Source organism: Callithrix jacchus, chromosome 2 (assembly GCF_049354715.1).
Source record: "Callithrix jacchus isolate 240 chromosome 2, calJac240_pri, whole genome shotgun sequence".
Classification (NCBI taxonomy): domain Eukaryota; kingdom Metazoa; phylum Chordata; class Mammalia; order Primates; family Cebidae; genus Callithrix; species Callithrix jacchus.
The window spans coordinates 84312497-84337465 of record NC_133503.1 but is presented as its reverse complement, the minus strand read 5'-3'; the positions used below and the strand labels follow the sequence as shown (position 1 = coordinate 84337465).

The 24969-nt window shown below is 41.3% G+C and overlaps 1 long non-coding RNA gene and 1 pseudogene across 2 annotated transcripts in view; one reads left to right on the top strand and one right to left on the bottom strand.

Annotated features, from left to right (window-relative positions):
• Positions 1-14704: 14704 nt before the first annotated feature.
• LOC118151398 (uncharacterized) overlaps positions 14705-24969 on the top strand; it is a 41369-nt gene continuing 31104 nt past the window's right edge. The window contains exons 1-2 of one of the 2 annotated variants that reach the window (XR_004739651.3): positions 14705-14898; positions 16238-16386. This is a non-coding gene — a long non-coding RNA (uncharacterized LOC118151398). The remainder of the gene's footprint in view (positions 14899-16237; positions 16387-24969) is intronic. The other variant, XR_004739652.3, reaches the window with a different exon arrangement.
• LOC108590579 (calponin-2 pseudogene) lies at positions 16634-17829 on the bottom strand (annotated as a pseudogene).

Genomic DNA, 24969 nt, shown 5'->3' with positions numbered 1-24969 from the left:
TGATTTATTTTGATGCATATTTTATTGCAGTGGTCTAGAACTGAACCTGCAATCTCTCCAAGGTATGCCCATATATATAGCCAAGTTCTGGTCAAAGACAGACTGCACATATGATGGTGGTCCCATAAAATTATAATATCATATTTCTACTATACCTTTATTCTGTGTTTAGATATGTAAGACACCATTGTGTTGCAATTGCCTGTGGTACTCAGTACAATAAATGCTGTACAGGTTTGTAACCTAGGAGCAGTTGGCTATTTGATACAGCCTAGGTGTGAATTAGTTTACACCGTCTAGGTTTGTATAAGAACACTCTATGATAGTTGTACAACATCATGTTTGCTTAATGACGCATTTCTCAGAATGTACCCCTGTTGTTAAGCAACATATATAAGATATACCGATACACATAGTGTGATACATGTGTACCAATTTTAAATGTTTTACCCAAGAACAACATCAGAAGCTCTCGAGCATCACTGATTCACTGGATTTCACTGCCAGGCACATGGAAGTCCCTTTCAGGTGGTGCTAGGGCTGTCTCTATAGGCTTGCTGCTACATGACTCTAGGCGTTGGAGACTGGTCTGATATGGAGACTAGTCTGAACCCTCATCTTTTCTTTTCCTTTCTGTGCAGGCTTGACCCCAGGCTTGTGGGAGAAGACAGAGTTTTCAACAATCTGGATGAATAGAATACCTTCTGTGTGTATTGTATTTGCATGGTCTTCTATTTTTTTTCTGAGGGCGAGGGTCTCCTGTGACTACAGTCACAGTAACTTCTAGGTACCATTGAATGCCTAATACATATTTAAGTTTTCTATTAAAATCAAAGGTTAATTCTTTTACAGTGTTATATAAAGCTTGGAGGAATAACAGCATGTTTGTATATAACAGGATGATGCAGGTGAGAAGGAAAAGCTGATGATTCAGGACTGCGCAGGGGCATTTACCAGAGTGATGTCCTCGAACAGGGCCTTGCACCATGCTCAATATAAAGACAGTGTCCCAGGGAGACATCACATGGTCTACCATATGAAAGGTGCCTCATAAGTAAGGCATCATAGGGGCCTGTCTGCACAGGCTGAAGGGGTTGGATTGAAGGAATTAGCAGCCCACCAAAGTGACATGAAGATTATTTTAAACTGAAAACATCTGAATAGGCAGCAGCCGCAGAAAGAGATATTATATACACTTGAGTAGAACCTTCCCAAAATATAGCTGCTGTTGACCCATCTCTGAGGGACTTTACTATTTGAAGAAAGGTTAACCCTTAGCACTGAGAAGTTTGAATTCAGCTGCCATAACACCCATCCCCTCTGGGGGAAAATTTCCAGCCAGGAAAGAGATAGACTGCCTATTCCCATGAACAATAAAAAGCCCAATAGAACCCTTTATATCTTCAAAGTGAAACGTTCCCCTCCTTTTGTTAGATCATTATATAAACCTCTATCTCTGGCTATTCAGTGAGTTACTCATGACTGAGCAACTCCTGCATGCCCATGAAAATAAACTGTGTCTTTTCTCCAATTAATCTGCTGATGGCTGGATAATTTGCAGGCCTTGGGACTATTCGACGTACATTGATAGAGGAGAAGTTTTTCCTCACAACACGATCCTGAGTACAAGTGGTGAGTTGGTCTTAGCAGGAGCAGAGACACTTCATCCATACTAACAGGATGGAAGGCAGAGGCACTTGTGTGTATTCAACATGTCTCTCATTCTCAAACCTCCTGGAAGTGTCATCTACTCTCAATGATTCATGTCCTCTCTTTCCTTCACTCTTCTGCCTATTCCAGTTTGGCTTCCAGGCTCAATACTCATTGAATCATTCACTCATTCAGCTAATAATTCTTTAATCCTGCTCTATGGTCTGGGCCCTGGAGACTATATCATTGAACAAAATCCCTGCCTTCATGGAGCTGGCTGTGTAGTAGGCACAGTGCATTCACTGGGGATAAGTATGGTATGATGGACAAAAACCAAACACACATGCAAAGCTGGCAGGAAAGTGAGGTTCTTAGTTTACCCATGCTGCTAGAACAGCAAAATACCTTAGACTAGATAACTGACAAACAACTGAAATTTATTGCTCAGCTCTGGACATTCGGTGTCTGGTGAGGCCCCATTTTTCATAGATGGTGCCTTCTATGTCAACTCCCATGGTGGAAGGAGCAAACAGCCTCCCTCAAGTCTCTTTTATAAGGGTACTAATCCCATTCAGGAGGGTGGAGACCTCATGAGCTAATCACTACCCAGAGGCCCCACCTTTTAATACCATCACATTGGGGGTTAGGTTCAATATGACAATTTTGGAGTAACAGAAACATTCAGATGATAGCAGGGAGCTGGAGAGTGAAGATGGCCTCATGGAGAAGGAGATATTTGAATAAAGATATGAGAAGGTAGAAAAAAAACCCTGTGAACAGCGAAGTCTGTCCAGAAAGAAGGAACAGATAAGCAAGAGAGCGAACCTGATAGAGTCAAGGAAAAGCAAGGTCACTGAGCAATGGGAAAGGCGGAGCAGCAGATAAAACCAATGAGGTCATATGTGACCAGATTGTGTGGGAGCTTGTAGTAATTGCCAAATATTTTGACTTTACTCTGGGTGAGATGAGAACTCACTGGAGGAATTTGAACCATCATTCTCAGCAAACTGACACAAGAACAGAAAATCAAACACCACATGTTCTCACTCATAGGCAGGTGTTGAACAATGAGAACACATGGACACAGGGAGGGGAGCATCACACACTGAGGTCTGTTGAAGGGCTAGGGGAGGGACAGTGGGGGGTAGGGAGTTGGGGAGAGAGAACATGGGGAGGAATCCCAGATATAGGTGATGGGGGGATGCAGGCAGCAAACCACATTGCCATGTATGTACCTATGTAACAATCCTGCAGGTTCTGTACAAGTACCCCAGAACCTAAAGTGCAACAAAATATATTAAAAAATAAATTAAAAACCCGAAAAGAAAAAAAAAGAAAATGGACTGAGAGAGCAAGGGTGGAAGTAGGGTGAGCAGGACCAATGCTGACCCTGTCAAAAGATAATGAGCGCTGCTTTGGAAAACAGTCTTGCATTCCTCAAAAGGCGAAGTGCTGAGTTACCATGTGAAACCAGCAATTATATTCCTAAATACATACCCAAGAGAAATGAAAACACTTGTATAAACAAAACCTGAATATTCATGTCAACATTATTCTTAAAGTCCAAAAGGTGGAAACAACACAAGTGAATGTCCATTTGATGAATGGATAAACAGATTGTGGTATATCCACATAATGGAATGTTATTTAGTCATAAAAATGAAGGAAGTATGGATACATGCTACAACATGGATACATTTTGAAATCATTGTGCTACATGGACGAGGCCATTCACAAAAGGCCACATATTGTATGATTCCATTTATATGGAAAGTCCAGAATCAGCAGTTCTATAGAAACAGAAAGTAGTTTAGTGATTGTCAGAAGCTAGTGGGAGGAGGGATGAAGAGTAAATTCTTTTTGGGGTGATGAAAATGTTTTAAAATGGACTGTGGCAATGGTTGCACAACTCTGCAGTTTTTAGTAAAAAAACCATTGAGTTGCACACTTTAAATGGATCAATTATGTGATATGTCAATTATATCTCAATAAAGCTATTAGTAAAAATAAAAAGAGGTAATGAGGCTTGGCACAGGTAAGTTGAAGTGGAGATGGTGAGATGTAGTCAGAGGTGAGAAAACTTTGAAAGTAGAACTAATAGGCCAGGTGCGATGGCTCAGGCCTGTAATCCCAGCACTTTGGGAGGCCGAGGTGGGCGGATCATGAGGTCAGGAGATCAAGACCATCCTGGTCAACATGGTGAAACCCCATCTCTACTAAAAAATACAAAAATTAGCTGTGCGTGGTGGCACGTGCCTGTAGTCCCAGCTACTCGGAAGGCTGAGCCAGGAGAATTGCTTGAACCCGGGAGGTGGAGGTTGCAGTGAGCAGAGATTGCACCACTGCACTCCAGCCTGGTGCCTGGCAACACACAGACTCTGTCTCAAAAAAAAAAAAAGAAAGTAGAACTAATAGAACTTGCTGAAAACTGGGTGAGGGGCTGAGAAAAAGCAAGGAGTCAAGAATGATGCCATATATATTTTTTTGACTGAATGACTTAAAGGTGGAGAGCTGACATTAAGCAAGGTCAGAATGAAAGAATGCTGGAGGAACAAGCTTCAGGAACTCTTTGAAACATGTTAAGCTTGAGATGTCTAGCTGACATTCAGTATGCAACTGAAGATAGGGGTTTGGTGCTCTGGAAAGAACTGGACTGTACCTTTACATTTGGGAGTTGTCAGCATAGGAATGATATTTAACTGGTTAAGTTATCAATGACCTCCCTGTAGCCAATTCTTCATCTAACTTGATTTTTCAATAAAATTGGACATTATTGACTACTGCCTCCATCTAAAACTGTCCCTTTGCTTACTTTCATTAGAGAAATCTTGCTGCTTTCCTCTTCCTTTCTGACCCCTCCCAATTGGTATTGTTTGTAGGCTCATTTTCTTCTACTTAATCTTGTTTGTTTTTTTAATTATATTTTATTTTTTATGCAGGGACAGGGTCTTGCTCTTGTCCAGGCTGGCCTCAAGCGATCCTCCCACCTTGGACTCCCCAGGTGCTGAGATTACTGATGTGAGCCACTGTGCCCTGCCCACCTAATCCTTAGTCAATTTTGTTCCTAAAGTTTTTTACTCATCTTACTCTATACTCTTTCTTTCTTTAAGAGATCGTATACACATTCATAATTTTAATGACTCCCTTACCCAAAAACTCACAGGTGATCTTCGGGTTTTTTAGATAAACACTATTGGATAAATCAAAAGCATCAAATTCAAAAAAAAAAAAAGCATCAAATTCAACCTGTACAACATTGAGCTCATGAGGGCTTCTTCCACTCCCACCCTAAACCTGCTCCTCTTCCAACATCCTTTTAGTTCAGTAAAAAAGTTACTAATTCTTATTTTATATATGCAAACCACAGATCAGAACCCCTTCTTGGTACCTCTTTTTCCAGGGATATCTAACCTTCATCACCAAATTCTGATAATTTTATCTCTTAAAATATCCTGTCTCTACTTCTCTGTTTTTACTGGTGAACAATGCGAATATATTTCCATTGTATAATTTCTTTATGCAACAATCGATGTTGACGGTCAAAGTTTCTACTACTCTTAAGCTTTAAAGGTAGACAAATCACACACAGTGTTGTGGATTTAAAAAGGGGAGGGAATGGATACTTTACACAAGTTTAGGATTTTCATTCCAAAATGTTCCCTACAGTTTTTAAAAACCTCTTGTTTCTTTTCTTTTTTCTTTTTTTTTGAGATGGAGTCTTGCTCTGTCACCAGGCTGGAATGCAGTCGTGCAGTCTCGGCTCACTGCAACATCCACCTCCTGGGTTCAAGCGATTCTTCCGCCTCAGCCTCCCGAATAGCTGGGACCACAGGTGTGTGCCACCACATCCGGCTAATTTTTTTGTATTTTTAGTAGAGACGGGGTTTCACCGTGTTGGCCAGGATGGTCTTGATCTCTTGACCTCGTGATCTGCCCTCCTTGGCCTCCCAAAGTGCTGGGATTACAGGCATGAGCCAACCCCCTACCCCCACCCCGCCCCGGCCCCTCTTGTCTCTTTTAAATCCAAATTATCCTACCAGTTGTCACTCTTCTAATTCTCTTAACATGTAGTTCAGTTCTTTTTCCAGGTCACAAATCTTCAAGAACTGCATTTTACCTAGGAATTTAAGAACAAACTCCAAATCTTAAAACTCTGGGTTTATGATAACAAATTAAAAACCCTCTTTTCTATGTTCCAGTGTTATGAGTAAAGCAGCAGGAGTTGCTGATAGATGACAAATGATGCTTCTTGAAATTGTGACTTGAAAAGCAAGTAAACCATGAATCATCCCAATGTATAAGCTTGTAATCAGAACAATGGAGAAGTGATATATGAATAGCTGCCATTTACTCTGTTCTTAGCAAAACATTGACCAATTCATGGCTATGCATGTTAAATGTTGTAACGTGAACATAATTCATGTTATCTGGAACAGGGAACACTTCCGTTTCCAATTTCCTTTTTTAAAAAATCACATATTTTGAAAAGAAGAGATACCCTAAATTAGCCTAAAGCTATCAGAGTACATCATGCTTCTCCATAGAAAACCACCACATTAACAGTAATTGTACTAAGTATGTGTGGTATTGTATAGTATTTTAAGATGTACAAAATGCATTCTCAATTTTAATAAAATATTTAAAACATTTTTATGAGTTAAATATTTTCATTATCCCACATTTATGAATGAGGAATTATCCTTGATAAGATGAAATGATTTACTTGTGGATATGTCCAGGTAGTACATGGCAAGGAGCCAGTGCATCACCCAAGCCTTCATCTTCACACTTTAAACTCTGTATGGTCATGATTCAGATATTAAGTATAGCACAAGTAAGTCAATCAATGATGCTGATGATGTAATAAAAAAATAATAACAATAGTAAAATTACTTATTTATCTGTTCCTATTACAATGCGAGCTTGATGAGGACAGATGTTTTCTTTTGTTCACTACTGCTCCTAAGTAGCTAAAACAGTGCCTGGCACACAATGGCCTCTCAAGGAAGACTTCCTTATAAATCAAAGAATGATACATTACATTTTCAAAGACATTTCACAAACATCATTTTATTAATTGTCACAGCAATTCCCAGGTTTTCTGACTCAGACTCTAATATTCTTTTTATTATTCCATGTTTTATGAAAGTAAGACTTTAAGGACTATTAAAATTGGTGATGAGGCTGGGTGTGGTGGCTCACACCTGTAATCCAGGTACTTTGGGAGGTCAAGGCCGGGGGAAACACCTTAGGTCAAGAGTTTGAGATGAGTATGACCAACATGGTGAAACCTTGTCTCTACTAAAAATACAAAAATTAGCCAAGCATGGTGGCAGACGCCTGTAACCCCAGCTACTCAGGAGGTTGAAGCAGGAGAATTACTTGAACCCGGAGAATTACTTGAACCCACCAGGCAGAGGTTGCAGTGAGCCGAGATTGCACAATTGCACTCCAGCCTGGGCAACAGTACAAAAACTCCATCACGGAAAAAACAATCAGTACTGAGAGATAAAAAATAAGATACATTCATTCATTAAGACCAGGACTATAGTAGGAGCTCAATAGACCTAATGGACATTAAGTATTAACTTGAATATGTTGATTTTTCCATGGATGGAAGATGTTGAAAGGCATGTAGAGAAATTCACCATTGAGAAACATACACATTTATCAAGGTTAAAAAATAAGTCAAACTTTCTCTATAAAATTCTGGAATACGGGGGAAATTTGCCTTCTTTTCATGAGAAAAGACAGTATTGAAGGTCATCCCCTGTTAGAGATACCAAAATATCTTTATTTACTATTATTCTGGTTTTGGGATTTTTATTTTCTTGCATTTATTATGGAGAATCAAAAACTGTTTGAATTGAAAAATTAGCAAGCATTTTGTTTTGGTTTAAGGGGGTAACAAGGCCCAGGCTCTGTGGACACTCTTCTCCTGGCCTGTTTTGGGGAGAGGATGCAATGAATAGGTGGGATGCATCTCTGCTTCAGTTTCTTGCTGTCAAACAATTTTGAAAACTACTTCTATTTAAAGTACAATGCCAAAACTTTACATAATTTAGGAAGGTCTTCTTTGTTTCTTACTCTCCATTTTGAAGCCACATTCTGTCAGATGTTCAGTAGAGTATTAGTAATGCAGAGGTTGCTTATCTTACTATCTCAGCTAACTGGAACTCAATTAAGAAATGGGAGGGGGGGAAAGAGGAGGACTCACGGTTGGCATAGGCCTCACAAATATGACAACAACATACTCTTCACAATTAGGCTGTTACTCACAGGCAAGTCCTCTGTCTTCATTAGGTCCAGCTCACCCCCAGTTTACCCAGAACACAGTTAGCCTCATCTCTCTGGGTTCTCAGGCCATAATAGCAGTATTGGGATGCTATAGTTTGAATCTTTGTCCCCTCCCAAACTCATTTAATTTGAAATTTAATTGCCATGGTAGTAACAGTGTTAAGAGGTAGGACCTTCTTCTTCTTAATTAATTAATTAATTTTTAAGAAACAGAGTCTTGCTGTCACTCAGGTTGGAGTGAAATGGTGTAGTCATGGCTTAACACAGTCTTGAACTCCTGGGCTCAAGTAACTCTCCCACCGCAGCCTCCCAAGTAGCTAGGACTACAGGTACACACCACTATGCTTGGCTAATTTTTAAATGTTTGTGTAGAGACAGGGTCTTGCTGTGTTGCCTTTGCTGGTCTAGAACTCCTGGCCTCTAGTGACCTTCCCACTGTGGCCTCCCAAAGTGTTAGGATTACAGGCATGAGGCACCATGCCCAGTCAAGGTAAGACCTTTAAGAGGTGATTAGGCCATGAGGGCTCCATTCTCATGGGTGGGATTGGTGCTGTTATAATAGGGTGTGTTTGGCCTCCTCTTGTTCTGTCTCTCTTTGCTCTTCTGTCATGTGGTGATACAATAAGAAGTCCAGATGCTGGCACCTCGATCTTGGACTTCCCAGCCCCAGAATTCTGAGCCAACAAACTTCTATTTTTTTTTTCCCTTACCCAGGCTGGAGTGCAATGGCACAATCTCGGCTCACTGCAACCTCTGCCTCCCAGGTTCAAGCAATTCTCCTGCATCAACCTCCAGAGTAGCTGGGATTGGAATGATTTATATTAGGCTAAATAACTTTAAAGCTTCAGCTGACCCACAACACCTGTGAGTAGAAAAAGGTGCCATCATTGATGTTTGTAATGATGACATGAGTATTTTAAAGATACTTAATATGGTTTCATGTGTTAAGTCCTATTATCATTATCCCATATTTAAAAATGAGGGATTAAATTATATTTAATTTAAGAAAAGGGCGACCTATGTGGTACAATTTTAAAGAAATATTTGAAAAATCTTGGTTGATAAAAGAGAAAACTCTCAGTTACTGGAAAAATCCCAGTATGTGGACCAGCGAATCCCTAAGTGATGATCAACAAAAGAAGTGTTACTTTTCCTAGATGTAACCTTATGCTTAACTACAGGAAGAAATACATGTAGGAAATCAATACAACGTCCACAGATAGTTTTATTTCACAAAGCTTAGATGATAGTATGAGTTTCTGTTATCTTTTCCTTGCAATTCAAATTATTTTGAATAAGTACTTTTAAAACTAGTTATATTGAAAGTAAGCCTGTGATTTAACATTCCATAAATAAATACAATATTTAAAAATGGATTTCTTTCTTTTTTTTTTTTTTTGAGATGGAGTCTTGCTCTGTCGCCATGCTGGAGTGCAGTGGCGCAATCTCGACTCACTGTAACCTTCATCTCCTGGGTTCAGGCAATTCTTCTGACTCAACCTCCCGAGTAACTGGGACCACAGGTGTGTGCCACCATGCCTGGGTAATTTTTTTGTATTTTTTAGTAGAGACGGGGTTTCACTGTGTTGGCCAGGATGGTCTTGATCTCTTGACCTCATGATCTGCCCCCAAAGTGCTGGGATTACAGGTGTGAGCCACTGCACCTGGCCTGGAAATGGATTCCTACCAGGAAACTAATGCTATTATCTACTACTTTGCAAAGGAGTGTGTGAGTGTGTGTGTGTGTTTGTGTGTATAGAAATATATATGTATATATATTATTGTACCTTAAAACTAAATAGTTAGGCTGAGTGTGGTGGCTCATGTCTGTAATCTGAGTACTTTGAGAGGCCAAGGTAGGAGAATTATTTGAGCACAGAAGTTCCGGGCTGCATTTAGCTATGATTGCACCACTGCAATGAAGCCTCGGTAACAGAGAGAGACCCTGTGTCTAAAACTGACTAACTAAAACATTTAGTGTTCAGGCTTTTCAGTCATCTGTTGTATTAAAATACTTTGTTATTATTCATATTACTTATGATCTTAATTCACCTAAAAATTTCTCTCTTAATTTATCAGAGAAATAATTCATCTAATAACATGAGTGAACAGAACTAATCTGGTAGATATAGGCACACACACAGACACATATACAAATTCACACACACACACGCACCCTGTGACACCATCCAAAACCCATAGCAACTAAGATGCCAGCCCAGAAGTAGCAACAATGAGTGAGGAACACAATTACAAAACTGTTCTTTTGAAGAAATATTTCTTTTGCTCCCATCTTTTCTTTAAAAAAAAAAATCACTCTTCCTTGTAAAAAATGCAATCAAACGAGGTATCCTTGAAAAACTCAAGCCTCAGTACACTCTGTATGCAGGAACTAAATCAGAACACATGAAAAAGGCTAGATGTGCTATGATTTAATACAATTGGAAAAAGAATGACTTTTTTCTCCACTTTTTGATGGAGGATTCTGTGAAAGAGTGTGCTGGCAAGAACAAGTTCCTCTAAGTGACATTTCATTTCTTAGCAGCTAGATAGATTAATGCTTGCTTCTTGCAGCTCATGCATTACTAGCCCTAGTACTCCCGAAATGAAAAATCATGTACTCAATTCATTCTTTATTGCATAAATGTTATACGAAGAGAATGGAAATTTGCATTTGGGTATTCACTCCTGTTAAAATATTGCAGTCTTGATAATGGGTTGAGAAATACTACAGTGTCACTGCCCTATCATATTTGGCCTCTATAAAATAGCTTAATGGATTATATGTATAAGGTGAGGAGAAATGAAAGAGTAGAATTATGTTAAATTGCATGGCTTCTAAATAGATTATAAAAACTTTATCCCCTTTTCAAGGCATGACGAAAGAGACCCACCTGTAAATCTACTTAATAGCCAGATCACAGGGAACTAGAGCCGTCTTCAAATTATCAGCCACAGCACTCAGCCAAGGGGCCATTAAGGTGCAAAATTCAAAAGAAAGGCAAAGTCTAAAGAAATATATAGTGAAGAATTCAGAGATCATTGAACAGAATACTTGAAAGCAGATCTAAGAGTCACATCTGATCTCTTCTCATCCAGACAAGAGAAAGCAGTTTTCAGCCAAGTAAGTGAAAGAAGCCAACTTGGATTTTCATTTGTGAAAGTGAACAATTTCTGCCTAAGTTTTCCTGACCCATGAGGTTTAGGCCTAACTTCTGGGCTTACTACTTTGATTAAGCTGAAGCTTTTGTTCTTCAGATATGTATTTTTTGCCTTCATTAGAACACGAGGGCCAGAGTTGGGCTGGTGGGGACATGGGAGAGGACTGGGTTGGAGAGAAGGTGGGGAAAAGGTATTAAACTGCCATTGCCTTTCTGCAATTGTGGAAGTTCCTCTAGTGAGGTTACCCGCAAGAAATCTTAAATACTTTGTAGAAACATGGTTTGAGAGATTAACTGAAATTAAAATAGTTATGGTTGGTAGACTACTTTACATGAGACAGACCATAAAACTGTACAGTTAGGACTATATTTGGAACATGAAATAAGTTCTGGGAAAGTGTAGATATTTCCAACTTATGGGTCAACACAGTAGTCTTGATTTATGAGTCATTTCTTTAATATATTTGATCCGATTGAGGTTTTATCCTGTGATAAATTCAGCCACACAAAAGTTTGGAAAACAGAACCTCTCTGTCTCCCGCAATCTTCATCTGCAACCTCTTTCTTTTTCTTTTTGGAATGGAGTCTTGCTCTGTCACCCAGGCTGCAGTGCAGTGGCGCGATCTTGGCTCACTGCAAACTTTGCCTGCTGGGTTCAAGCGATTCCCTTGCCTCAACCTCCCGAGTAGCTGGGATTACAGACGTGCGCCACCAAACCTGGCTAATTTTTGTATTTTTAGTAGAGACAGGGTTTCGCCATGTTGGGCAGGCTGGTCTCAAACTCCTGACCTTGTGATCCACCCGCCTCAGCGTCCCAAAGTGCTGCGATTACAAGCGTGAGCCACTGCACCCGGCTGGCAACCTCTTCTTTCTACAAACACTCTGGCCTCCAATATGTCCCCACATTGAGTTGAACACTGGAGAATCAATGAGAGCTGGATTAACATATAAAACGAGACAAAAGTTTGTCTGCTGTTTGTGGCCTCATATGCTGCTCTGGAACCTCTCTGAGTTAGACTAAATCTGACACTAAGAAGAAGGCATTGTTTGTGGTGATAACTAAGAGAAAGGGAAACACTTAAGGGTTTAATTGAAAGTAATTTCGGCCTTGGCCCATTGCCAATGGAAAATTTTCAGAAAGCCGGTCTTTTGCAAGGAAGTAAACTCCCAAACAGTTGCAGAAGGAAAACCTTTTTTGAAAAAAAGCTCCAAAACCAGGTAATTGTTTTTAGCAGTTTCCCTCCCATGGGTAAGATCTTTGTATTTTCCAAAACTTTCCTAAAACACAATGTAGAGCAATAATAAAATACAAGGAAATGTAATACAACTAAAACTTCAGTTTTTTTTTTTTTTTTTTTTTTTTTAAGACAGTGTTTTGCTCTTGTTGCCAGGCTGAAGTGCAATGGTGCAATCTCGGCTCACCAGAACCTGAGCAATTTTCCTGCCTCAGCTTCCTGAATAGCTGGGATTACAGGCATGTGCCACCATGCCCGGTAATTTTGTATTTTTAATAGAGACAGGGTTTCTTCATGTTGGTCAGGCTGGTCTTGAACTCCCAACCTCAGGTGATTCTCCCCGCCCCCGTCTTGGCCTCCCAAAGTGCTGGGATTACAGGTGTGAGCCACTGTGACCAGCCCAGTCTTTTTCTTAGAGAAGTTATAGCTATTTACATAGTTCCATAGGCCTCTGCCCAGAAGAAAATCATGGTAATGTGGCAGAAGCACGAAGGAAATGAAACATTCTCTGTAACTCCATTCTGTTCTATTTCTGTTGGCTTTCCCGGAAATTCAGGTAGTCACGCAGAGAAACTGAATACACTTCTTACTGATGTATGAGCGCTCAGAATCAGCAAGGGAGTAGCAAAACAGAGTTAGGATGTGTAGAGTTACAATGTGTTAGTCAAAGGAGCAAGGGGAAACCTAAATGAGTTTGAAAACTTATTTGTTAAAAAAATGTAAAAGCCTTTTGCCTGTCTGGGAGATAAATTTGCTCAAAGGCAAATTAATTTCTAATGACTACTCTTAAATTGTTTGAAAGAATTTGAATGTTTAGAGACCAATGGTTTGATTGGGTAGGCCCAGTGGGTTTGTTGTTATTATTGTTACTTGTGATTGTGTTGCTGTTTTTTGCTTTTGAATGCCTTCAGGTACATTATGTATTTTTCTGTTGGCCATAGGCCCAGCTGCTGCCCGTTATTTTATACATAATCAAATTCAATATATTTATCTTTGTAAATCCTCAGTTAGCAATTTTAGAGGAAGCCTGTTGCTGTCAGGTAATAATAACAAAAGCCATCTTTTTCTAAGTGCCTACAGTTTGTTAGCACTTAATCACCATTAATCTTAACAGCAATCCCATAGGTAGATATTATCATCCCACTTAAAAAGATGTGGAGTCCACGAAGTAGTTATGCTGGGATTTGAACCCATGTAAGTCAGGCTCCAACACCTATCCTCTTTCCATTAAGCCTCAACTTCCTGTTGATTCAGGAATCACAGAAATAACATTATATACCAACTTTGAATATATGCCTCTTCAAACAATATACAGGATAAATGACATCTGTACCTTGTTAAGTTCCAAGATAATAAAGTGCAAGAACCTTGAACCTCAGCTAAAATTCATAAGAGAAAGAATGAGGCATTTGTTCTGGAGAAGACCAGCAACTAGAAAAATACAGCTTTTTGTCTTTTTCTTTTGGTAATACTACCTGAGGGCCCAAAGTGGTCAACCTTTGTCATAATTTATTTGGCAGGCCCGTCAAAGATAGCTCAGTCATTTAGTCTAACAAAATATTTTTTAACAGTCAGGGTACATACCTGATTTGGATCCAGGGACAAATGGCTCTCCAAAGGCTTGCTGGCAGGTTGATGACGCGATGCATCAACTGGATGTATCAGGTCTTAATAGTACTGAACCATGGAGCACATTTAAAAAGCTCACATATGTTCTCAAATATCATGGTATATAACAAATTTCATTGCCTTCGACTCAGTGATATTTAGAGTATGTGCTACATCAGTCTTTCTGCTCTGGGATTTAGTAATGGTCCAAGGTTGTTGTCTTCTTTTCAAATGCAAAAAGCTTAACTTGAAATATGGGTCATTTATCTTGGGCTTGGTTTGAAATGGCATATATTCGATCATGTGGCACTACATAATACCTTATAATTTAACCATGAAGGAAGGTACAGCCACACATCATTTTGTCCAGAATCACTGAGAATGGCGATGCTCCACGTACATACATTTCCTTGAATACCTTTCTTTTACTTTGAAACCCTCCAAAATCACAAAACTAACTTTTATTCATTCAGGCTTGATTTAAACAAAATCAGCACCACAATTTAGCTTCCTAATGAAGTTTTTGTGTAATTAGCTTTTTCGTTACTAAAGGCGGGAAAGGAGCACTGAAAACAGTCTTAAGGGTTTGTGTCTGGACCTACCTTCAACCTTAAGCACTTTAGAGTCAGAAGGTGTTGCTTTTGCCCTGCCTTCTAGTCAGTGATTATGCTTTCTTCTTCTTTTTTGCTTACTCTGATTTTTATCTCAGAAAACAGATATTAAACTTCTAAATAGAAATTCCCAAAACCAGAAACACCAGTCCCATTTACGCTTTTTTCTTTAGTTATGCTTCCTTGTGGAGATGGTTGATTGGAGATGGTTGAAGGTAGGCATGACTATGTATCATGCTTCAGCCAATCATAGATGAGCATCCCTTTGCACCAGAGTATTTACTTCCGGATATTCAAGCCTCAAGTTCCTTCTCCTTTGACCCCCATTCCAAAAAGGTATGTCTACCTCTCAATCTGCAGAGCCTGTGAATATTGCCTTCTCCACAAAAAACGTCTTTGCAGATATAATTTTGTTTCTTCAGAAGAGAAGCTTGTCCTGGATTATCCAAGGAGCTCCTAAATGTAATGACAGGTCTTTATACGAGATGCATAGAGGAGATAGACAGGAGGAAGCCATGTGAAGACAAAGAAAGATGAGTGACCTAGTCACAAGCCAAGGAAGGCTGATAGCCACCGGAAGCTGGAAGTTCTGAGGAACAGAATCTCCCTCAGAGCCTCTGCCCACACACTGATTTAGTTTTTTTGTTTTGTTTTTAACTTTTTTTTTTTCCTTCTTCTGTTTTAGAGATTGAGTCTCACTATATTGCCCAGGCTGGTCTCAAACTCCCAGCCTCAAGCGATCCTCCTGCCTTGACCTCCCAAAGTGCTGGGATTACAGGCATGAGCCGTAGTGGCAGGCCCTGATTTTGGACTTTTGGCCAAAAAACTGAGAAAATACATTTCTCCCACTTTAAGCCACCTAGTTGGCGCTAGTTTTATTTATTTTTCATTTTTTAAATTTTTTATTTTTCTCTTCTTACAAACAGGGGTTTTTTGTGTTTGGTCCACAGTTGGGTTTCACATTATCTTATGGAGCAGGGACCCTGTGTGAGGGCTCCTGTGCAGTACTTGGCGGGTGTGTTGCCCGAGGAGATGGCGCAGTGTAGCTGGTCAGGCCCAGAAGGGGAGGAGGAGGGCTGGGGCTCCTGAAAACCTACTGAGGGGCCAAGCACAGTGGCTCACGCCTTTAATCCTAGCACTTGGGGAGGCCGAGGAGGGGGGGACCACCTGTGGCCAGGAGTTCGAGACCAGCCTGGCCACCATGATGAAACCCTGTCTCTAACAAAAATACAAAAATTAGGCAGCGTAGTGGAGCAGTCCCAGCTACTTGGGAGGCTGAGACAGGGGAATCCGTTGAGCTCGGGAGGTGGAGGTGCTGTGAGTGAAGATTGCCCCACGGCACTCCAGCCTGTGCAACAGCAACAACGGAAAAAAACCCACTGAGGCTACAAGGGGGGCGGGGTAGCATGGAGACAGGGTCAGGCTTGGCTCCAACAACTCTGAATTCCACTTCCTTGTACAGGCCTCACTTTCCCCACCGGGCCCCGGGGCTGGTCTGAGGGTCTGAAGGAAATCCAGCCAGTTGGGAGCCTGAGACATTTATAGCATTGTGGCCAGGCCCCCTTACCAGGGCACTCATTGCCCAGCACCCTCTCCACTGTCCCCGCCCCATTCCTTGGGGTGGAAAAAAGTATTTTTCTTTTGTTAATACTTCCTGAAACTTTTGTGGGTACAGAAACCACAAACTGATCGGGTGACAAAAGTGAGAAGAGACGAGGCAAACGGAAATCTTCAGGGACCGGTTCCTTCCAAGCCCAGGCCTCTTCTCCCCAGCACAGCTCGGCCTACAGCCTGGACGTGCCAGCAGGGACCCTGACCCTACAGGTATCAGGATACGGCCTTGACCCCTTCCCCACCCCAGCCTGGTGGCTCAGTCCTGCAAAGGATCAAGGTAGGGGGGAGGCTTCTTGATCCCAGGAACCACTCATAGACCCTCGGCTGATTGGCAGCACTGAACAGGTTAATTAAAAAAAAAGATGAAAACACAGAAAACCCCAGAAACCCAGACGGGGAGACGGGGAGACGGGGAGACGGGGAGACAACGGCATAGAGAGAGAGCACGCTGGGAGCCTCAGTAGCCCGCCTCCTCCTGGTAGTAAGGGGATATTCAGGGGCCTCCCCTGGGCCCGGGCAGTCGCCAGCATTGGAGGGAGCCCTGTCGGCCACTGTGCCTTGTGTGCAGTACTTGGGGTTGTATATATGCCAGCCCAGGCCGAAGACCTGGCCGCTCTGTTTGGCGCCCTGCGTGTAGCCCATCTGCAGGGGCATGGAGGAGTTATCACACCTGTCAGTTCCCAGTTTGGTGTCATAGATGTGCCGCCGCGTCCCAGGAGCCGTCATACCCACCTGGTTGGCACACTTGTTGGTGCCCATCTGGAGGCTGATGGTTGAGTGGTCTATGGGGGGCAAGATGTGGTTCTTGGGGTCGTAGAGTTGCCTCCTCGTGCCGTACACGGTCATATCCGACTGGCTGGCGCATTTGTTGGTGCCCGTCTGCAGCCCGATGACGCACAGGCCGACCTTCATGGTGGCGTCGTCGAAGTTCGGCTCCTGCTTTTCCGAGTACTTGACGCCAACGTCCACCCCGCTCTGCAGCCTCTTAGTCTTGGCCTTCCCCACCAGGGCGAGAAGAGACATCTGCACCTGCGTCATGTTCCCGCTCTCAAACAGGTCGTTGGCCTCGAACAGGTCCACGGCGTTCATGCCGTAGCTGACCATGGCCTTGATGAAGTTGGAAAGGTTTTCTAGCTCGTGCCAGTTCTGCATGGAGCGGTTGATCTTGGCGACTGAGCCTGGCTGTAGCTTGTTCATGAGTGTGCATAAGATAATCCTGTCCTTCAGGCCCTTCTGGAAGTCGGGGCTGATGGAGAGACCGGTGAGTCCCTGATCCAGCTTCGGAGCTCTGCCTCCTTCTGAGGGTCATACTTGGACAGGAGCTGGTTCTTGACTTCGGCCAACAACTCGTACAAGGGGCCCTTGTTGAACTGCGTGGAGCTCATGGCTGGTGGGCACGGCGGGACCTGGCCGGACCGGTGCTAGTTTATTACAGAAGCCATAGAAAACTAATAGAGGAGGTTTCTGTCTAACTTTTTCAGACTCTGTAGAAGAGCTACATATTGTTGGCTTTGCTTTTTTTTTTTTTTTTAATTGATGTTTTGTTAAATTGTTCTTTGCTCAAGCCCTGTAAACTTTAGACAAATTAAGTGTAACAGAGTTTAATTGAACAAAAAACAGTTTATGAATTGGTCAACACATGCCACACCCTCCCCTCACCCACCAGAGGAAGTTCAGAGTCATTCCCCTCCTGACGTGGTGGTCAGAGAGGATTTGGGGACTGAAAAAGGAAAGTGAGGTAGAGAAAACAGAAGTGAGATACAAGAACAGCTAGATCGGTTACAGCTTGGCGTCCGCCTTGCTTGAACACTGAAAAGTGGGCTGCTTGTGTGTAAAGTATGGCTTCTGTGATTGGCTGTGACTCAGGTACTTGTTACAAGAGTAGGTTGCAGTCCATTTACACATCTAGCCAGGTTATAGCTCTCTGCGGTATGGAGAAACCTCTAGATCATCGTTAAAATTTGTAAGGAGGCAGCTTTGGGTTACACTATTTTGTGTTTTGAGCCAGGGTTTTGCTCTGTCACCTGGGCTGGAACGCACTACTTTGGGAACCTGAGGTGGAAGGCTCACTTGAGGCCAGGAGTTTGACGCCAGACTGGGCAACAAAGCAAGATCCCATTTCTAATTTTTTTTAAAAAAATAGAGGAAGAAAAGGAAAATACCATTACTGCTCCATTTTGAAGGATGCTAAGGAAGCAACTCAGTGTTTTGAAAATTTGTGAGCATGGAGGCATATATCCTGTCTTTCCAAACTGACCTGTACCTCAGAGCAATCCAATAGTTAGCTAAGGGACATTTTTCTTTTTCTTTTCTTTTCTTTTTTTTTTTTTTAAGACGGTCTTGCCCTGTCACCCAGGATGGGAGTGCAGTGGCTCAATCTTGACTGCAACCTCTGTCTCCTGGGCTCAAGCAATCCTCCCACCTCAGCCTCCCAAGTAGCTGGGACTACAGGTGTATGCCACCATGCCCAGCTAATTAAAAAAAAATTATTTTAGAGACAGCATTTCGCCATGTTGCCTAGGCTGGTTTCAAACTCCTGAACTCAAGCGATCCTCTCTCCTCAGTCTCTCAAAGCACTGGGATTACAGGCACAAGCCACAGCACCTGGCCTGGGACATTTTTCTTTATCTACACATTTAGTTAAGAAGTGAAGAAGAAATGATACAACTAGAGCATTACTATTTTGCAATTCGTAATACAAAAGTAGGTCTAGACATTGATGATTAATGTCTGTTAATATCACAAAACAGAGAGAGCCAGATACTATGGCCTCCTAATTCAAGTACATATCATCTAACATGTGTTATTGTAGAAAAAAAAAATTCTTGAATCTGATTGAACTCCAGATCTAACTACTAACTTTCTTGATTGCATCATAAGAATTAGCGTATGCTGAGAGCTATGTAATTAGACTAGGGACAGAGGAGCATGTTAAGCAACACTATGAATATGCAATTAACAGAATGTAGATTGTGGAAATTCTACAGGTCTGAAGACTTATTTCATTTAACAAATATATTTCAAGGAGACGATAAAAAGGAAGAAGCTTTTGGTTAAAAGAGACGAGACACATCAACTAATTGAATTTTTTTTTTTTTTTGAGGTGAAGTCTTGCTCATTTGCTCAGGCTGGAGTGAAATGTCACAATCTTGGCTCACTGCAACCTCCGCGACCCCTTCCCCATCCCCCACCTTCAAGCGATCCTCCTGCATTAGCCTTAGCCTCCCAAGTAGCTGGAATTACCGGTGGGTGCCACCATACCCAGCTAATTTTTGTATTTTTAGTAGAGGCGGGGTCTCATCATGTTGGTCAGGCTGGTCTCAAACTTCTGACCTCAGTGATCCACCCATCTTGGCCTCCCAAAGTTCTGGGATTACAAAAGTGAGCCACCATGCCTGGCCAACTAATTGAATTTTTAACACTGTCAATCTTTATGCAAACTAACTAAAAAAAGTGAGATGATCAGGAAAATCTGAATACTGTCTTAGATATTTAATGATATTAAGGAATTAGTGTTAATTTATCTAGGTGTGATAACGGAATCGTGGTTATACTTAAAGAAAATGGTATTGATCTTTCAGATATGCATCAAAATATCTTGAGATAAAATAATATGATATCTGAGATTTGCTTGAAAGAATTCAGTGGGAAATGATAGGGTGGTGGATGGAAAGTAGGTGTGAATATAAATGAAACAAAATTTACTTGAGATTATAATTGTTGAAGCTGGGTAATGCATAGATAATAAGTAGTTCATTACGCCATTTTCTTTACTTTTGAATATATTCAATTTTTAATAAGAAAAATTATAAATAATTCTCATTTCGAATATGTAAAAACGATGTCTAAAGCAGGATTCCTTGGAAAAAATGACTAACTTCGTATCTGGGGAACTGTACAAAAATTTTTATCATTCCAGAAATGAAGAAAGTTATTGAAGACTTTTGGGGTCATGTTGCAGGGACTAAGTAGTCTAATTGAAGAGGTTCCCACTAATGAAAATAATGGATCTAGACAGTGATTATCAATGGCAGCTAACAACTCAAAAGGAGAAACAACTACACATTAAATGCATCATAATGGAGGTAAACAATACCACCTAAGAATCATTCTTACAAAAAAATGAGTACCTGAAATGATCAAGCTTCTAGCTGTAACTATAGAAAGTATAGGAGACAGAGGAACATATTCAATATCAGTATAAGGAAGCAATTAGCAAAGTCCAGACTGAGAAACTCTATTGACAAATGACCTAGGCTCTTCCCCTCAAATAAACTGAAGGAGAGAAGAGGTTAAGGGGTGAAGAAAGTTTAAGAGAGAGACAGTGAAAGCAGAAGAGAAAGAGGAAATCTATAGTTCACAGGAATCTTAAGAAACATTTTAACAATTAAATGTTATGGACATCTTTTGGATTTTATTCAAAAAGTATTTTGAAAAAGTTGACAATTAGAGAAATTTGAACACTAGATATTTGAAAATATTAATTATGGTCAATTTTTAGTATTTAATGTTATTTTGGCTTTTTAAAAACAAAGTAGTTCTAATCTTTCACGAATACACTCTGAAGTATTGATGGATATAATGATATGAACTGGGATTTATTTTACAATAACCCAGAAGTTGAGTTAGAGCATAAATAAGTAAGATTGACCACAAGTTGATAATTGTTGCAACTAAACAATAAGTCATTGAATGGACTATTTGATTCTTTCTCCCTTTGTACATTTGAAAGTCACATTGTAAAATGTTAATAACAGCAAAACCCCAAAAGCCAAGGCTCAAAGACATTTAGGGGCTTGCCCAGTACTATCTATGTCATTATGAGCAGTTCAGACCTGAAACTGGACTCTCGACTTCCAATCAAATACTCTTTCTCTTATGACAAGCTGTTTTGCAGGGAAGCCAAACTTCTGGGATACCAGATACCTTGCCCAAAGCTTGACGAGTCAATGGGTGAACTGGGAAATACACCATGGTGCTATCAGATACTCATACAAGCAGCTCATCAGCAAGCAGCCAAGTGGCAAATTGGGATTGACTAGGAGTGCAGAGCAGCTGTTGACTTTTGAAGTATTGCCCGGAGCTCTTGGCTTTTCCCCATTTGGTCTTTAAGAGAGCTATTTCAAAAACAGGCCAGCCTTCAGAATGCCCAAACATAGTTGAAAGGCTGCTTAGTCTGTACCTAGACTTTTCTTGATTGCATCATGACAGTGTTTTTGCTGAGATTTATGAGGTAAGACCAATATGATGTCTCATGATGCTAGCTGGGGATACAAGGCCTGGGCATCAGAGGTTAGAGGATAGTCAGGGTGGAATTTATGTCTTATTATTATTTTTTGAAATGGAGTTTCACTTTTGTCACCCAGGCTGGAGTGCAATGGTGTGATCTCAGCTCACTGCAACCTCCGCCTCCTGGGTTCAAGCGATTCTCTTGCCTCAGCCTCCCGAGTAGCTGGGATTACAGGTGCCTGCCACCAGGCCTGGCTAATTTTTGTATTTTTAGTATAGATAGGGTTTTACCATGTTGGCCAAGGTAGCCTCGAATTCCTGACCTCAGGTGATCCACTTATATCCACATTTACTAAGTTGGCTGATTCACTGGACACTAAAATGAAGATCATACTGAAATTCAGAAAGGTGACAAAATAGCAGTGGCAGCAGTACCCAACCAGGAAAAGGGCACACAACTCTTTCAAAGTCAGCAAATACTGAACCAATATTTAAAGGCAGCTGGCTAGACAGATGCTCGCTGCCATTAAATAGCATCCTTACTTCTGGATTTTGTTACAATGCCTTTGGAGGTAGAGGATACCTGTGGTGGGCATTTGTGGGAAAGAAAAGCAAGGCCACATTTTTCTGTTGTCAGTGCTAATATGAATACTCGCAGCTTTTCAAATCGATATTCAAGTACCACATTTCAGGTGGTTGTTCCTAGTGGACATCTATTGCTTTTCCTGTCCAGCGTCCCATTTGTTTTTCTAACGACATCCCATACTTTCTTTGAAAAACAATCACTTCCCCATCATGTGCAGTGCTGGTAGAATTATTAATTAAATGGGCACCTGAGTCAAGTTTTGGTAATCTCACTCTTTCTCACGGAAGTTTGGATATTGCAGTTGTGATTTACCTCAATACTGGTGTCCTAAAAGAGAGTGGTTATTGATGATCATGCTCTCTAGAGTTCCAAAACTTAGCTACTCAGAAACTTATCTTTTTTTTTTGAGACAGAGTCTCGCTTTGTTGCCAGGCGCCAGGCTGAAGTGCAGTGGCACGATCTTGGCTCACTGCAACCTCCGCTTTCTGGGTTCAAGCAATTCTTCTGCCTCAGCCTACTGAGTAGCTGGGACTACAGGTGCATGCCACCATGCCCAGCTAATGTTTGTATTTTTAGTAGAGACAGGGTTTCACCATATTGGCCAGGATGGTATTGATTTCTTGACCTCGTGATCTACCCGCCTCAGCCTCCCAAAGTCCTGGGATTACAGGCCTGTGTCACTGCACCCGGCGGAGTTTCTCTCTTTCCGTACACGAAAAAAGGAAAGGGCACGTGAGATGTGAGTATATAGCGAGAAGGCTGAGGGCATCTTGATTCCAAACTTCTTACCTCTAGAACTGTGAGGAAATAAATTTCTGTAGCTTTAATCCAGCCAGTTTGTGGTATTTTGGTGGCAGCCCTGGAAGACTGATACATTCCCTGACGTGTTCTAACAACACAGGCTATCTCCACATGCCTTTAGACCCCAACACTGATTTGTCGGTGAAGTCAATTTAACATTTTTATTGTTAACTCCAACCAGACAGTCTCGGTTTCTTCCCTTTCTCTATTACGTGCCATTCCCTGCACCCTGCGATTCCGGAGTTCTGTCCCATTGATGCTTCTGGTACTGTGGCAGCAAATCACCACTGCTGTGTTCACGATGCTTAGCTCAGGAAGGTTCCTGGCCTCACCCAGGATGTAATTCAAGGGTGAGCCAGTGGTATTAAACAGTGACTTTTACTGAAGTGGTAGCAGAGGTATTGCTCCTTGCAGAGCAAGGCTACCCCATAGGCAGTGTGCCCAAAGTAGCAGCTCAGATGTAGTTCCACACTCATATTTAAACACAATTTTAATTATATGCAAATTAAAGAGCAGTTTATGCAGAAATTTCTAGGATAAGAGTGGTAACTTCTGGGCTGCTGGGTTTTTGCCATGGAAAGGAGGTATAACATCTGGGTATTGCCATGGAAATGGTAAACTGACATGGCACGTTAGTGGATGTGTCTTATGGGGAAGTGCTTCCTCTCCCACTTGTTTTAGCTAGTCCTCAGTTTGGTCGGGTCCTTGAGCCCCACCTCCTACTTCGTTCTAGCAACGTGAATGGTGGTGCTTACCTGCTCTTAACCTCCCAAACTTTAGGAATTCTGATCTTGGTGCTTGACAGAGTTCCTTGGCATTTTTTCTATAGTTTTGAATTTACGGACCTTTATTCTGTCAGTTCACCTTCCTATTCTCATTTTTTAATTTTACAACTACATATAGCCTTTTTTTTTTCTCAGCTTACACAATCTCTGAGGGTTAGGTCAAAATGTCTCCAACTCCAGCTTCACTCTGTGCTTGGATTCATTGTGCTCCTTTCTTGAGACCTCTTTTTGTATCCGGTCCTCTATGCAGACTCCTTTCTCATCATGGGTTTTCTTCTGCGGGATTTTATTGTTTTTTCTGCAATCTAACCTCCATTGTCCTCACTTGCACCAGTCAGTGTATGTCTTCAACACAGACTGTGAACAGGGTAAAGATTTTGCCCTTGAGTTTGCTGTGACCTGCGCAAATCAGTGGATATATGCTATAAACTGAACATTCCCTCCAAATTTATACGTTGCAACCTCATCTCCAGCATGATGGTATTTGGAGCTGATGCCTTTGAAAGATGACTAGGTCATGAGGTCAGAGCTCTCATGAATGAGATTATTGCCCTTATAAAATAGATCCCAGGGAACTCTCTGGTCACTTCCTCCATGCTGGTGAGGAGTCAGCAAGAGAGCTACATGAGGAAGTGAGCCCTTGACAGACACTGAAGCTGCTGGCACCTTAGTCTTGGACTTCGTAGCCTCCAGAAGTATGAGAAATGAATTCCTATTGTTTATAAGCCACCTAGTCTGTGGCATTCTGTTACAACAGCCCAAACCAAGGCAATACACTAGTCCCCTCGTCCATAGGTGATATGTTCCCAGACTCCCCGGGGGATGCCTGAAACCATGGATAATATATACTAACCCCATATATACTCTGTTTTTTCCTACACATACATAAATATCAGGTTAATTTATAAATTAGGCACTGTAGGAGGTTCACAACAATGCCTAATTATAAAATGGAAGAATTGTAACAATATATTTTAATAAAAGTTACATAAATGTATCTTATTATATACATAAAGTATCTTATTATACTGTATTCACCTATTTTTGGACTATGGTTGACTGGATAAATGAGACCACAGGAAACAAAACTGCTGGGGAGGGAGTTTTGAAAGGTAGTTCAAATAGTAGATAGTAGCTGAAGGGTTGCCGAAGTTTTGAAGCTATCACAGCGAAGCCTCATCTCCAACCAAGTGGTTAGCAGAATCCCTTGTGGCAGTTTTACCAATTGGATTTTTAATATTTCATTCCATTTCAGCTCAGCTTCTAGGACAGAATCTGTGATATAGAGGTGAATAATATATTCAAATGAACGAGGAAGACAGCACTGTCACAGTCAGAGTCCTGGAAAGGGCCTGCTGCCCTCATGCCTGCCACCCATGCCACAGCACCTTC